We start from the raw sequence: 14729 nt of genomic DNA, 5'->3' as shown, positions 1-14729 counted from the left end.
AAAACTAATCTAAACCCTGATATGCAGCAGAAAATTGATGATATTATTAATTTTAAAATGAATTAATTTGTCTAAAAATGGCTCCTCTGCCATTATGAGGCAAACTTCTTAGCTTACACTATGGTGCAATTCCACCATACACAGACTTTTAGGCACTAACTGCAATGTCTAGACAGGCTGCAATCAAATATGAAAACATTTGAAAACCAACCAGATATCAGAGCAAAGGAACACAACATAAACTGGGAAAGCTCTGCTGTAGCAATCAATTTCTTTGGTTCTTTTTATTATGAGACTTTTTTTTTCCCCCCAGTATTGCACTATTAACCCTCGCAATTCGGGGCACTTAAGTATCAGGACCTTCTGTTCTACACATTGTAAACAGAGAATCTGCAGCTGTGCTTTACACACTGAAAAGTCCAGGTCATTTTCCACGAGAACCAGATATCATTAATACATGTGCACACAGACTTTTTAAACGCTAAAGATTCCAGACATTTGTTTATGAAATTAACTACGTTTTATACGTTTCCTTGCAAATATGATAAAGCAGACAACTACTGTGGGCCAATAAAAGCACTAAAGTCCCAGAATATCAAAAAACTTAACTGTATTTTTATGAATGTTCTTCAAAAAGGGTTTATTTTTTAACACTGCAGCCAAGAGAAACAAACCATTAACAATCACTGAACCATGTCTCAATAAGTAAGTTAACTTAAAGGGATGCACCAGCATTAAAAATCTTCAACCCAAAGGTGGCCCAAAACTGTACAGAGTAGTATATGTGCACATATCTTTAAATCAGTGCGATAAAAAGTTTCGTCTGAGTCATTTTAATTCAAAGCCCTTAAATCTACTTGATAAAAATCAAGAGCACATTTTCCAGAAAGCTGTGTTCACTTTACATGCCACCTCTCTTATTACTCACCTGGGGGCAGGGACTGTTTGAGCTTCTCAGCCTTCTCCTTGTCTGTGATGACCAGGGTGTACAGGTACCTGCTGCAGCGCACCTTGAACTTAACATTGTCCTTGTTCTTCTTGATCTTTACGGCTAAAGGAGGAAAGACAAAGCTGTGTTAGCGCCGAGTCTCTTCAAAAGTAAACTCAAACATAATTATTTCTCAAGTCAAACAAACACTAATAGGTGAGAGCTTTAGTTTAATACTTTCCTCTACTGGATCTGCTAATAAAAACAGCATTCTGAACACGTGTTTTTTCATGCCTCAAAAATAGGCTTGTGGGAGGTGACTACATATGTAAGTATGAATGGTCTGTATATTAAATAGCCTAAGACAACACAGAATAACTGCCACAAGCCTGCCAATTACTAAATACTTTTAGTAAGTTTCACCACAATTTATTATTTATCAAAGCCATGGTGATTTTGCTTTGGGGGAAGACCAAAATCTCGCTGAAGAGCACTTTAATTTAGAGGTAACTACATGATAGATGCCCCCACCCAAAAAAAATATTTCTAGAGGTTCAAATTTCTTTTTCAACACATTCACTGGACTTTAAAAGGTGCATTTCAATTTACAATGTTAGCATAGAGCTGTCTGTGGCAAGCTGTCACCCACATATCTACCTATTCTTTGGCAAGAAGATTAAATTTCTAGTTGTTAAACATCAAAATGTGATGCCTGTGTGCCTCTTACACTTAGCATCCTTCCTCCTGGCTGTCAGCAGGAAATCTTTGATTTCTTCTATCTTGCGAGGCTACAAATAAACAGAAAAAATGATCAGTCAGGCAGAGCATCAAACTTCACATGCTGATAATGAATCGCTAACGAGTGTTAGTGGACCGGTGGAACTGAGGTTCCCGTTATAAAGTCGAAACCTAGCACTTGGTCCATCATTATTCTCGCAAGAGTGTAAATGCATCACGGGCACATCAGCCTGAGATGTTTGGACTTCTTGCTGTTAGCAAAAAACTCTTTTGGTAGGATGTTGCTAATTGTCAGGCACCCTGTGGCTAACGCAGACCAAGTCTAAGCTGTAGTACTGTAGAAAAGACGCAACTATGATTTTAGTGCCTTAAGCTACTTTCAAGACATTCACTTCTAATTAAAGTAACAAAAACAACAACAACAAAACAATTTCTTATAGGTATTGACTCATGTGTCATTCCTCAACAAACTGCAGCCGGGTGGCCCAGCTTAGCCCCTGAGCGGCATTTTGCTAATGCTAATAGCCAGTGCTAACTACTTTTACAACAACTACCGACTATTAACTGAACTGTAAACACATTCTAAGTAACAACATACACGTATACATGACATACAACCTTATTAAGCACAAATAAGCAACTAACAGATTAAAATGAGATGCAATCCTTACCATGCTGCCGTGTCAGCGGACTGGAGGCTGCGGAAGAGAAAGATCGAGTCAGCTATACAGACGATAATCAATGTACTAACAATAAAATTTCAATCTAATCTTCTACCAATGGAATGAAATAATTATATTTTAGCAAAAGTTGGGTTCGAAATGTTGCTGACAAAGAGGATGGATGATGATTAAAATAGTCATTATGTTTGTGGTGCAACATGAACTCACTCAGTCGGCCAGAGAGGGGATGAAAAAGGGGCGGGACTTCCGGTTGAAAACGCATTTATATGTCACTACGGCAACTACCGAGGGCCAAGACGAAAAGCGAATCGAATATTGATACAGGAGCCCAGTTTTGCCGAAATTTAAAAGCGTTTGTGTGCCGCATAAATCCCCAAATCGTGTTTTATAGACTTTATTACCATATATTGAATAGTAAACTTAATATAACCCAGCCAAGCATATACTGGTGAATGACAAAAAAAATGTATGTATATGTCTTTATTTCCCAATAACAAAACAATTGCCAATTTCTTTTTCCAGCAGGACTTTGCATCTGCCCACAATGACAAAGCTGCTACTAAATACTGGCCATGATATTACTCGGCTTGATTGGCCAGGTAACTCGCCTGAATTAAAACTCATAGAGGCTCTATGGGTTATTGTCAAGAAAGCTGAAGGTCGCAAAGTAACTGTTGGTTTTATTAGCCAGGAAAGGGAATTGAATGTACCAAAAATGAAAAAAAAAAAAATGGCAAAAAACCACCATACCTCAAACAGGTTTCCAATGCAAGAGTATAAATAAGCTTATAAAACTGCATGTACATAAAATTTAATATATCCTCTAATAATTCACTGTTGTAGTGTGCACAATTCATTTAAGCCTGGTGAATGTCAGTGATTTGTTGCCTATGACACAGAACCACAATATGAATTTATCAATTTGCTGCTCAACTGCACACAGATTATACACATTAGACCTTTTCATGAATACAACATGCATCACACAGGACATAATGTGCTGAGAATTCCTCACAGGCCAGTAAAGCGGATTATGTATGAAGGTTATTTCTCACCCTCTGTGTGACCCTTTTGTTATCCTGCAGATCACACACTGTGTTTCACTGCGCACTTTCAGCCAAGTATGAATAAGCTTTGATGGATGCACTACAGCGTGCCTCTGAATAGAAACACTGGCTAGGACCAGTGTGTGGAAGAAATTATGTTTGCGCTGCCAGAAAAAAGCCATATCTCCAAGATGTGGACATGATCACACTAGGTCTCCTCTGCAGACCTGAGACTGACCTAGAACATGCATTGTGTTTATCACTTCAGGAGCAGAATCATGTTGTAATGGTCATGCATTCATTTCTACTAATTATGTAAAGTGAACCTGAAATTAATTCAGTTAAATGCTGTGGATATATTTCCACATAATTAGCATAAAGGTAAAGTGTTAGTAAAGCAGGAAAGACACTGGGCTGCAAACAGGATTTTGAAATTGAGTTCTAAAATGAAAAATCCCAAAATAAAAATACAGAATCGATGTTTATTTAAGTTTAATCTCCCTAGAAGTTGCCAGGGATTTTTTCTGTACCTAAAAATGTATTTTCCACCTGTAATAGTGGTCGACCCTTTATTCAATACATTTGAGATTAGAGAAAAATTGTGAACACAGTGATCCAGTCAAGTGTCAAGAAAAATCTTTCTTGTGTATCAGTTAAAAAAGCCCCAAAACAACCCCTTTCCTTTTCTACTGAGCAGCTCGAAGCCCCTCAGTCACACCAAAGAAAGCTGCAATCCACTACCCTGCATAAATGTTAAATGTTCAATAACTTCTCAACGCTGCTAGGAATATAACTTACAAACATTCATGGGAAAATAAATCGAATCAAACTCAGTATTTTTTTTCTTCTTTTGTCCAAAATGACATACAAATAGAAACTTCAATGGTCTGAATTTACCTTGTTTACTATATGGACAAATATCAAGCAGAAAAGGACAGAATTTCCCGGCCATATACCGTATCACTGAGCTGATTCAAAAGTCAGCCATCACTTCATAACTTCCATTCAGAGTCTTTACTGTATAGACATATGTTTTCATAAGTGACACTTCCATAAACTGGATTTTACCAAGCAAAAGAAATAATTGTATAACTCAAAATGCAAGGGTGAAAAAAAACTTCATACGTTTTTTTTCTCTTTTTTTTTTTTCCAATAAAGATGCATTCACACATGCAGCAAGTCGCGTCTGAGCCCCAGATTTATCTAACAGTTCAAGGTCAGGCAGACTGTGGGTGAGGAAATATTGCTGTCTATAACGGGAGATGATAAGGAACCAAATAAGACTGTATTTAATCCAATTAGAGATTTCCTTTCACTACTGAAATAGTTTGCGCGCTTCAAATTGAGTTGTGAACTGTGAATGTTCTGCCTCTGTCTATCTGTTCATCTGTTCTAATACGTCTTTCTAGCCCTTTCTCTCATTCTCATCTTAAACCGTAGATGCAGAGAAGCCGTTAACCCGGAGGTCATTTTTAAAGCAAGTAGGCAACAGGCATTATATCCTCTTGTATGGCTGAGTTTTTCAAACTCAGTTCAGGGCCAAGCATTGCGAGGGAACTGAATGTTTCTTTTGAGAAGGGTGGGAAGAATTACATGTATAATACAATTTGTTTCCTGAAAAACTGCTGTGTTGGGCTTTTGTATTATACGCTCTGGCAGGTATTTCTTTGGTTTCAGACTTACACTAAATTTAAAAAAAAAAAAAGAGGGAGAGAGAGCAAAAAAGTAAAAGATTTGCTTGAGACATCTTTGAAACTGCACACATTACAACCAACCTGCTGACTTATGAGTTCAATTATCTTTTGCACTCAAGACAGATAAACCCAATGGGTACCAGAATAATAAGCCTTTAAGTATATAAATGGTTCACAGTGAAGAAATTCCCATCTATTATCCTTACAACCTGACAAAAATGATTCCATGTATTTCTACAGCAGTAGAGCATAGTTAATGAGCCAATCCTGCAATGGTGAGGTGTGAAACACATTTCTGCTCAGTGGGTGTCAATTTACTTTACCTTCTTGTGTTCAAGGCAGTGTTTGGCTTTGTAATTTATTATGCATGTACTTTGTTTCAGAGGAAATGGTAGTGGCAACATACTCCAGCAGTACATATTTCCCATAGTTGTCTTACCTGGAGGTGAGTTCATAAGTGGGCTGAACTGTATTCAAGTTTAAAATGTGCACAAGCCAAGGATATTTGGTCAGTGATGCTTGAGTGACACCTCAGTCTGTTTCCATTGCTCTGACTTGGCGTTAATTCATAAAGACAGGAAACACCTCATCGGCCGTTTTTAATTAACCTACTATATACCTGTCTGCCCGTGTTCACAGGCCATATCCACCCAGATACTCGATCAGCGCTTGCACTATTGGAGACGTTTCACTCAGGGTTTAAAATTTTCACGAGTCTCTTGTCAGTCAAAGTTGGAGATGAAGTGCAGTTTGTTTTAGCAAGTGTTTTTAGTGAGGGGGCTCAGTGACTCTGCAGCAGATACTGGTTAGAGAACTACACGGACACTACACAGTACAAGCTTTGTCCCACATCTGTGTTGTTTTGTGTACTTGTTTGTAGTCCCAAACCATTTTTCCACAGTGAAAAAGGAACTAAAAACAGTTTATCTCAGCAAGGATTTCTACTCCTTGCTGCTGACAAGATAATACACCATATTTTTTTTTTCAACTGACAGCCAGTCACTCTGCTCCTTGGGAAGCTGAGGAGATGTAAGAGTACAAGACTCATTCTGTAGCTTCAGTAAAATGATGTCCGTGCCATTCACAGGAAAGATCATAAAAAAGGTGTCCTTGTTGAGGAACTGGTGTATAGAAAATATGAAAGGTGATACACAGATGGACAAAGTGTAGTTTGTCTTGTTATACATTGTACCGTTAATGCTTTAGTTTAAATAGCATTACACTTTAGTGGACAAGACTCAGAAAAGACCAAAAAAACTTAGTGATCAGGAAACATTTCATGCTTTACGTGTGCTGCATAAAAATGTGTTCGCAGATAAACAAATTCTTAATTAGACCTGATATGAACCTGATTATTATAACTCTTCATCTTTATTTATTTCATGTTTAATTTTTCAACTGAAATTACTGTAATTTAAACCTTTTTTTCCCTGCTTTATCTGTTATTATGCGGACACATTTGTTTCATCTTTGTTAAATATTATTTCAATTTCTTTCTTCTCTCTCGACTTGCTCATGAACAATGAAAATCAATAGACTTATCTGGGATTTGTATGCTCTAAAAAGCACCGACAGCATCAATTACGCATTATTTCTCAGCTGCCATCTCTGATGTAACACGCACGTCATGCATCATCATTTCAAAATAATAATAAGTTCTTTATAAAAGAGAATAAAGTTGATGAAATAAAGTTTGAGGCGCCTAAACTGAATATTAACGCCGTACGTTTATAATATTTCTTTATATTGTGACTGCATTTTATCAAAGCCTATGTGCCAGTGTGCATGTCCTATTTGGTATTTATTTAATTTTCATCACAACCTCTGTTGTTATTTCTTTTTTTTCCCCATCCCTGTTGAATGTCCGCTTGTGTAAGGGGTGGATGTAATAGTGTAAGGTTACGTAGGGAGGATCAGCTCATCCACAGAGATTACAACAAATGACCATGCCTGGTTTAGCTAAAGCTCTTTTGCACCGGTATGATCTTTATTCCATTTGCTTGCACAGCAACAAACATGATCCCCTGTGCCAAGCCGCTTGTAGAAACTCAGCTTGACTCTAAATGCTGATTTTTTTCCATTCCCCAGTTGCAGTTCTGGGTTTCTTACAATAGGGGGCAGCCAGTAGTTGATAATGTCGAGTTGATCAGCATCTCATCCTCAACATTAGGAGACGCTGTGTATTAAGGTATTGCCTCCAATGGTCTTCAGTTCTCTGTATAAGGGAGAGATTGCAAAGGTTAATGTTAATTCTTTTCATTTTCTCCTTTTATTATGCATGAATACAAATTCATTTAATTATATAAGACGTCAAATGAATCAAAGTTACCTTTAGACATCCTTACAATCTTCTGCAACATAAGACAATCGTCAAGCACAGCTGAGGGCACTGCTTATTAACACATCACGCTTTAATTGTGCCTCATGATATGATATCCTTATACCTTCCCCCAAATCTTTGGCAATGTGAATTTTTATTTGCCTTTTTCATAACTTGTGCTCGCACAAATTACTATCTCACCTTAGAAAGATGGATTCAGATATTCTGCTTGGGGCAAGTGTTAATTTATTTACACAGCAGTGTGAATTTCGGAATTCATTCTGCACTGAAAACCCATTTGAAGTCTTTTTTCCCCCCTTTTTGGACACACCTTGGTATTAAAATAGTTCCCCGAAACTATAATCCCCTTTTTGTGTAAAGGCAGTTATTGGAATAAAAATGTGTACCCTCAGGCTGACGGATAATCATACTTTGTAACTATGCGCTGGCTTATTAAAAAGGCAAAGTGGGGTTACAAGAAAAAGAAATGATCTTAGCTCAGAGATCCTTTTTAACTGTAACAGACACGTAAAGGGTAGATGATGGAATTTCAGGAGCTTCACCGCAGACATTGTAGGTAATGAAACACATCATTTCTGCCCGCAGGCCTGTAAGCGCGACAGCAGAAGGAGCTCTACCTGAGAGCTAATGAGTAATGCAGCAGTGGATTCTGTTATTAATCACATTTTGATCTACTGTATGGATGAGAGGCAACGAAAGATTACCTGAAATAGTTTACTGAACCATTATTATTGAATTTACTTTGATCATCAAGTCAGCAGAAGGTTTTAAATGCACATTTCTCATGGATGCACTGGGAAATAGTACAAAAGTGGCAGCATACCAGCAAACCTTTATTTTTTAAATTTGATTTAAGACATAGACAAAGATGTTACTCAATGTAGGAAACCAACCACAGTGATAATATGCAATAAAATACAAAGGCTGAGAACTTAATGTGATATTAAACTTGGTGTTGCTGTCATTCAAGTTATATTTAAATACTTCTGACATTATAGATGCAAGAACAGACTACTTTAAAATCCTCTCTACCACCCTGGTTTCTCTAATCTCCCTGATTATTGATCGATATTGATCCCTTTTCCGGTAGCCTTATCACAGGCAAACTCAAAGTACGTCTGCAGATGAAGTAAGATTATTAGAGAGTCTGAAGGTTTACCTTGACAGAATTGCTATGTGGATGTGCTTAGACTTGTCAGAGTAGCCAGAAACTGTTGAGAAAGTTTACCGCAAAGTTCTCATTTATCATGTTGAAAGACCAATGTGTCAGTGCTAAATGGCAGTCCAAGAAATCAGTGTGGCTTTTTGTCATGACTCCCTGCCATTCGGGTCTGCTCAATCAGAAAACCAGGACACAGGAAAGAATAGTGAGGAAGAGGAAGAAGAAAAACTCACTGTGCATGTCACAGAATTGGCCTGCAAGTAAGCGTATTTAGCAGATTAAAACGATGTCCAACTCAATCATAAGAATAACCTTGACATTGAAGGTTGCAGTGGATATTTTGCAGGGAGAAAAACAACAAGAAATATTTGTTAGAAAGCACATATACTCTATACAGATAGAGATGTTTCATCTATGCAACACGGTCCATGAAGTCATCAATCCCACTCGATACCCTAGGGCCTCTCTTCCACTTCTTCCGTTGTGCAAGGCCTCGGGCAAGGCAAACAAACATGACCACCATCCATGTGAATTATGCTGAGAGAAATCGTGACTGTGAATGATGTTAGGCTGAGCATTTACAGAAGACCTGAGAGCAGAAAAAACTGATTTCCTTGGAAGCAAGGAGTAAAAGTGGAGTGAAAGCAAGGTCAGAAAGGAAGAGAAAGAGTATAGACTGTGCTTAAGTGGCGATTTATAACCTTAAAGCCATCATCAGGGGTTTTTCTTAGGGGGACTTTTGACATCTAAATATTCTGCTGACATATGTTTTTGAAAGTAAAAAAATGTGTGTGTGTGTCTTGCTTTAAGCTCATCTGTCTTTTGATACCATACCTCATGCAGTCTCTAGAACTCTGAAACTGCACACATAGCGGTCCTCACTTTAGTGCAAACATCCATATACAGATAACATGCGAACTAGTTTGGAGCACTATTCTGATTGGCAATTATTCTGGACTCGGTGATTTGGACAAAACAAAGAAATACTTGGTGATTAAACAAACTTGTCAAACAGAATACCAAAGTTGGGTAAATGTCACAAGTCTGAGATAACTAGAAAAAAAAAGAAAAACAGAAACATGGATCAGAAACCTGACTCCATGGAGTAAAAAGATGACTTGGCAAACAACAAAAGGAAGCAGTATATACACTCACTATTCATTTGGTACACATTTCTGGCAGGTTATCCTGCAGGACGCAACCATCAGAAGATGGGTACACTGTGGTCATAAAAGGAGGTGGTTTGCAACATTGTGTGTGTCTAAATGATGCTCAGTTTGTGTTAAAGTGTGCCCACAATCTTACATACGAGCATTGGTGTTTTTATGATTCTGACCCTTTTATTTAAATATCTGTGATGGTAAAATTTTAAGATTCTGTTACTTCTCTGTGCCAAACTGACCTTACTGAACAAACAGTTTTGATACTCTGTCTCTGTATAATCCTTCATATTAGATCTATCCAAATGTACATGTTATCTTTTATTACACAGTGTTCTAAGATAGATAGCCTATCTTTATAAATACTTTATCTCTCAATCCCTCTTTGTCAAAAAACATGTAGAGTGCTGTCATGCTGTCTGTACTTTTGTTTGACCCCTTTGCAAAAGTAAATAAAACCCAGAAAGACAACCTGGTTACCTCCAACTCAATTTATTTCATTTTTACACAACATATTGCAGCAGAAATTGAGACTCCTCAGACCAGCCAATGTTTTTCCAATCGTCTACTGCCCAAAGTTGCAACAAACTGTAGCCTCAGTTTTCTTTTCTTAGCTGACAGGAGTGGCTCCCACTGCGGTCTTCTTCTCCCATAGCCCATCTGCTTCAAAGTTTGACATGTTGTGTATTTAGAGATGCTCTTCTGCATACATTGGTTTTAAAAAGTGGTTATTTGAGGTACTGTTGCCCTACTAGGTCGAGGTTAGGCCATTCTTCTCTGACCACTGGCATCAAGAAGGCATTTTCGCCCACAGAGCTGCTGCTCACCAGATATTTTTCGTCTTTTTTTGACCATCCTCTGTAAACCCTAGAAACGATTATGTGGGAAAATCCCAGCAGATCAGCAGTTTCTAAAATACTCACACCAGCCCATCTGGCACCAACAGCAATGCTACGTTCAAAGTCACTTAATCAACTTTTTTCTCCCATTCTGATTCTGCTCAGTTTGAACTTTAGCAAGTTGTCTTGACTATACTACACTGATTTGCTGTCACATGGCTGGTTAATTATTTGAACTAACAAGCAAATTAGCATAAATCTCAAGAGTTGGGAGTTTGCCGGTTCGAGCCCCGGCTTGGACGATCTCAGTCGTTGTGTCCTTGGGCAAGACACTTCACCCGTTACCTACTGTTGGTGGTCAGAGGGCCCGGTGGCGCCAGTGTCCGGCAGCCTTGCCTATGTCAGTGTGCCCCAGTGTGGCTGTGGCTACAATGTAGCTTGCCATCACCAGTGTGTGAATGTGTGTGTGAATGGGTGGATGACTGGTTGTGTAAAGCGCTTTGGGGTCCTTAGGGACTAGAAAAGCGCTATACAAATACAGGCCATTTACCATTTACCATAAATGTCCAGTAAATTTAAACATTGTTAGAAGACTAAATACACTGACTGCAATAAGTTTAAAGAATTAAACCAAGAGGAATTTTTAAAAAAGAGAAGAAAGAAAAAGAAAAGACAGGTTGAGCAATTTCAAAGCCAAACAGGAAATGACAGAAACCCAGAATCACGACAAAAAATAAAGCAAATAGGAGCTTGGACCCTTCTCATCCAGGGGACAGTTTGGCAAGAATATCTTTTATATTTTAGAAGGAAAATACAGAAAATAGAATGAATGAATACTTTTACACATAAAGAATTAATAAAAATACCAGAAGAATAACAAAAGGACTAAAGCTGCCTTTCATCTCTCCACATTCTTTTGGAGATTATGAATTTTCTAGCATTGTTCGATCTTTTTAAAGTTCAAGTTTCAAAATTCAAGACTGTTTTTTTAACCTTTGGTTAACTTTCTGTACTTTTGATCATTAAAGCCAAAAAGTACTGAATTTTAGTTAAATAGGCATTTAAATAGACCATTTAAATAGGTTAAATAGACCTTTTGACTATTGAAAAACTAGAATATTTACAGGACCATTAAAGAAAGATGCTGCATTTGGTCTATGTAGTGGATGTAGAAGAAGAGAGAAAGTTTTAGGGAAGTAAACTCTTACTTCATTTTGATCAGATCAGTGTCAAATTATCTGTTTATTTCAGTTATGAAAGTGGCCATAGTTTGTCACCCTATTAGTGCAGCACAGTAAAAATATTTTAGTGCGTCTCTTCTTCATGGTAACATTTTCGTCTGGGAGTCGGCTACATCATGAATGAATAGTTCTCTCTGACTGTCCTTTGGACCGTGTCTGAGAGACCTCCCCACCTGCCATTTGGGGGCTGTACAGCCATCAATTTCCACTTGCTCCCCTCCAGCCAACACAGACACACACACACACACATATATACATACACACACCTGCCAGCCTGCGGTGCCTGTGCCAGGATGTCTGTCGTCCCTCATGCCCTCAGTCACATTGCCCTTGCCTGCACCACTCAGCACCCACAGTGTCAGTCTTGGCTGACAGCAGGTCTGTATCAGCCAGCTAACATTTCCTGGCCTCTGTTTGCTCAGCATGGGCCAAGCTGTCGGTTGTAGGCTGCACTGATACTCACCTCTTAGCATCAGGGCAGCTTACAAATTCAGTCATTAAGATTACAAATTTCACTGGGTTGCGAGTATGCATTTGAGCCAGAAATCCTGCTTGGTTACACAAACACACAAGCTAAGGATAAGTCAAGGATAAGGTTATGTGAGTGGGTTCAGTAGTTTTTGACACTAGTGTTAGTAGAGTTATTAACTGAATACACAATAAAAAGCAAGTTTAAGACAGATAGAGTACTCTGTTACTTTTTAGCAACACACAAAATAAACTTCAAGAAGAAAAAAAACAACACACAAGGCAGAAGTCTTCAAAGGGGACAAGGGAAAAGTATGCAATGTGGATTTAACCCTAATTCTCAGTGGTCACCTGTGGTACACTTGGCTGGGTGAAATAATTGAAGCATAATTGACCCATATCCACCCATCCACATTAAGGGGACGGCTGTGGAGCGTGTGAGCAGCTTCAAGTTCCTGGGAGTCCACATCTACGAGGATCTCATCTGGACGACCAACTGCTCCAAGCTGGTCAAGAAGGCTCACCAGCGCCTCTTCTTCTTGAGGACTCTGAGGAAGAACCACCTGTCCTCAGACATCCTGGTGAACTTCTATCGTTGCACCATCGAGAGCATCCTGACCAACTGTATAACAGTCTGGTACGGGAACTGCTCTGCCTCGGACCGGAAGGCGTTGCAGAGGGTCGTGAAAACTGCCCAGCGCATCGCCGGAGCACCACTTCCTGCCATAAAAGACATCTACAGGAAGCGGTGTCTGAAAAGGGCTGGGAAAATCATCAAAGACCCCAGTCACCCATCACATGGACTCTTCACCCTCCTGCCCTCTGGGAGGCGCTACAGGAGCCTCCGGACTAAGACCACCAGGTACCGGAATAGCTTCTTCCCCACAGCTGTCAGACTCCTGAACTCTGCCTCCTGACATCTGACCCACGTTAACACATGGACTGAACATACACACACCCACAATGGACAACTGTACCCTCAAACACACAATAATAACATGGACTGAACCACCACTCACAACCACTAGCACTTTATATAGCCTCTGTAGGAATTATATCTCACTTATCTTAACTGCACTACTGTATAGCTCTGTGTAAATAATCATTCTGTACATTTGATAATTTTTAACCCTACAACTGTTTACAACTTGCATAGTTCCCATTTCTGTATAACAGTATATCTCAGATTTCTGTAAAGTTATTTATTTCATATTCTGTATAGTTTTTCATATTTATATCCTGTTCATAGCCTGTACATAGCTTGTACTCACTACAGCCTGTACATACTTATAGTTATAGAATATTCACAACATACTTCATACCGTGTACATTATAACATACCATAATAGACCCATTTCTGTAATATACTCACATATCTATATTATTGCTAATATATATTGTAATATATCTATATCACTAAAGCACTTCTGGATGGATGCAAACTGCATTTCGTTGCCCTGTACCTGTGCATGTGCAATGACAATAAAGTTGAATTCTATTCTATTCTAATTCTATAATGCATTGTAAGCATGAAGATGATAATAATAACTCTTATCATCATCATCATCATCATCATTATTATTATTATTATTATTATTATTATTATTATTATTATTATTATTAGTAGTAGTAGTAGTAGTAGTAGTAGTAGTAGTAGTATTAGTAGTAGTAGCAGCAGTAGCAGCAGTGGTAGTAGTAGTAGTATTATGGGAAATAAATAATTTCCCCTAGGGATCAATAAAGTATTCTGATTCTGATTCTGATGATCATACCCACTATGATGTCACCTACTTTTTAAATTTGTGAATGAAAAACACCACTGAGAATTAATGATCATTGTGGCTTTTCTCTCAAGGGTTAAATATAGTTTAACATCCACGTATTAATGAAAATTCACAAATTTAGTGTAGTTTTTGGTTAGCAAGCAAGTTTATGACTAAAATACTTCTAAACAAAAAACAAAAATACACTGCTGTGCTATAACTTAGCAGCAAAATAGCATCAACTTTTGGAGGGTTAATGAAGTTGGCCCAGCTAACATGCTAGACTGACCAGGAAAGAATAACTTAACAGGCAAACAGACATCCATGGGAAATAGATTTGTGACTTTATCTGTGTAAACACTTTGCTCATTGGATACGAACCTGTGATTAACAAATGGTTCCAGGTGACTTCAGGAACCAGTGGATGACATCACAGTTGCTAAATCTACTTTATAAACTTTATATACTGTGTGTGTTTTCCTAATAATTTATAACTCCAAACCCTCTAGAGTGCTAGATGATGATCTTTGTTATAACTCATAACTCACATGTCATCTATTCATTTCAGACACCTCATTTTTGCTCAGTCTTGTTATTTTGGACATTTTGGAGCTAGCACCAGCTAACTTGGCAAGGTGGATTCATAAACTGTACTAATGTAATGCG

The sequence above is a fragment of the Astatotilapia calliptera genome, chromosome 8, assembly GCF_964374335.1.
Source record: "Astatotilapia calliptera chromosome 8, fAstCal68.1, whole genome shotgun sequence".
In the NCBI taxonomy this organism is placed as follows: Eukaryota; Metazoa; Chordata; class Actinopteri; order Cichliformes; family Cichlidae; genus Astatotilapia; species Astatotilapia calliptera.
This window is presented reverse-complemented; position numbering follows the sequence as displayed.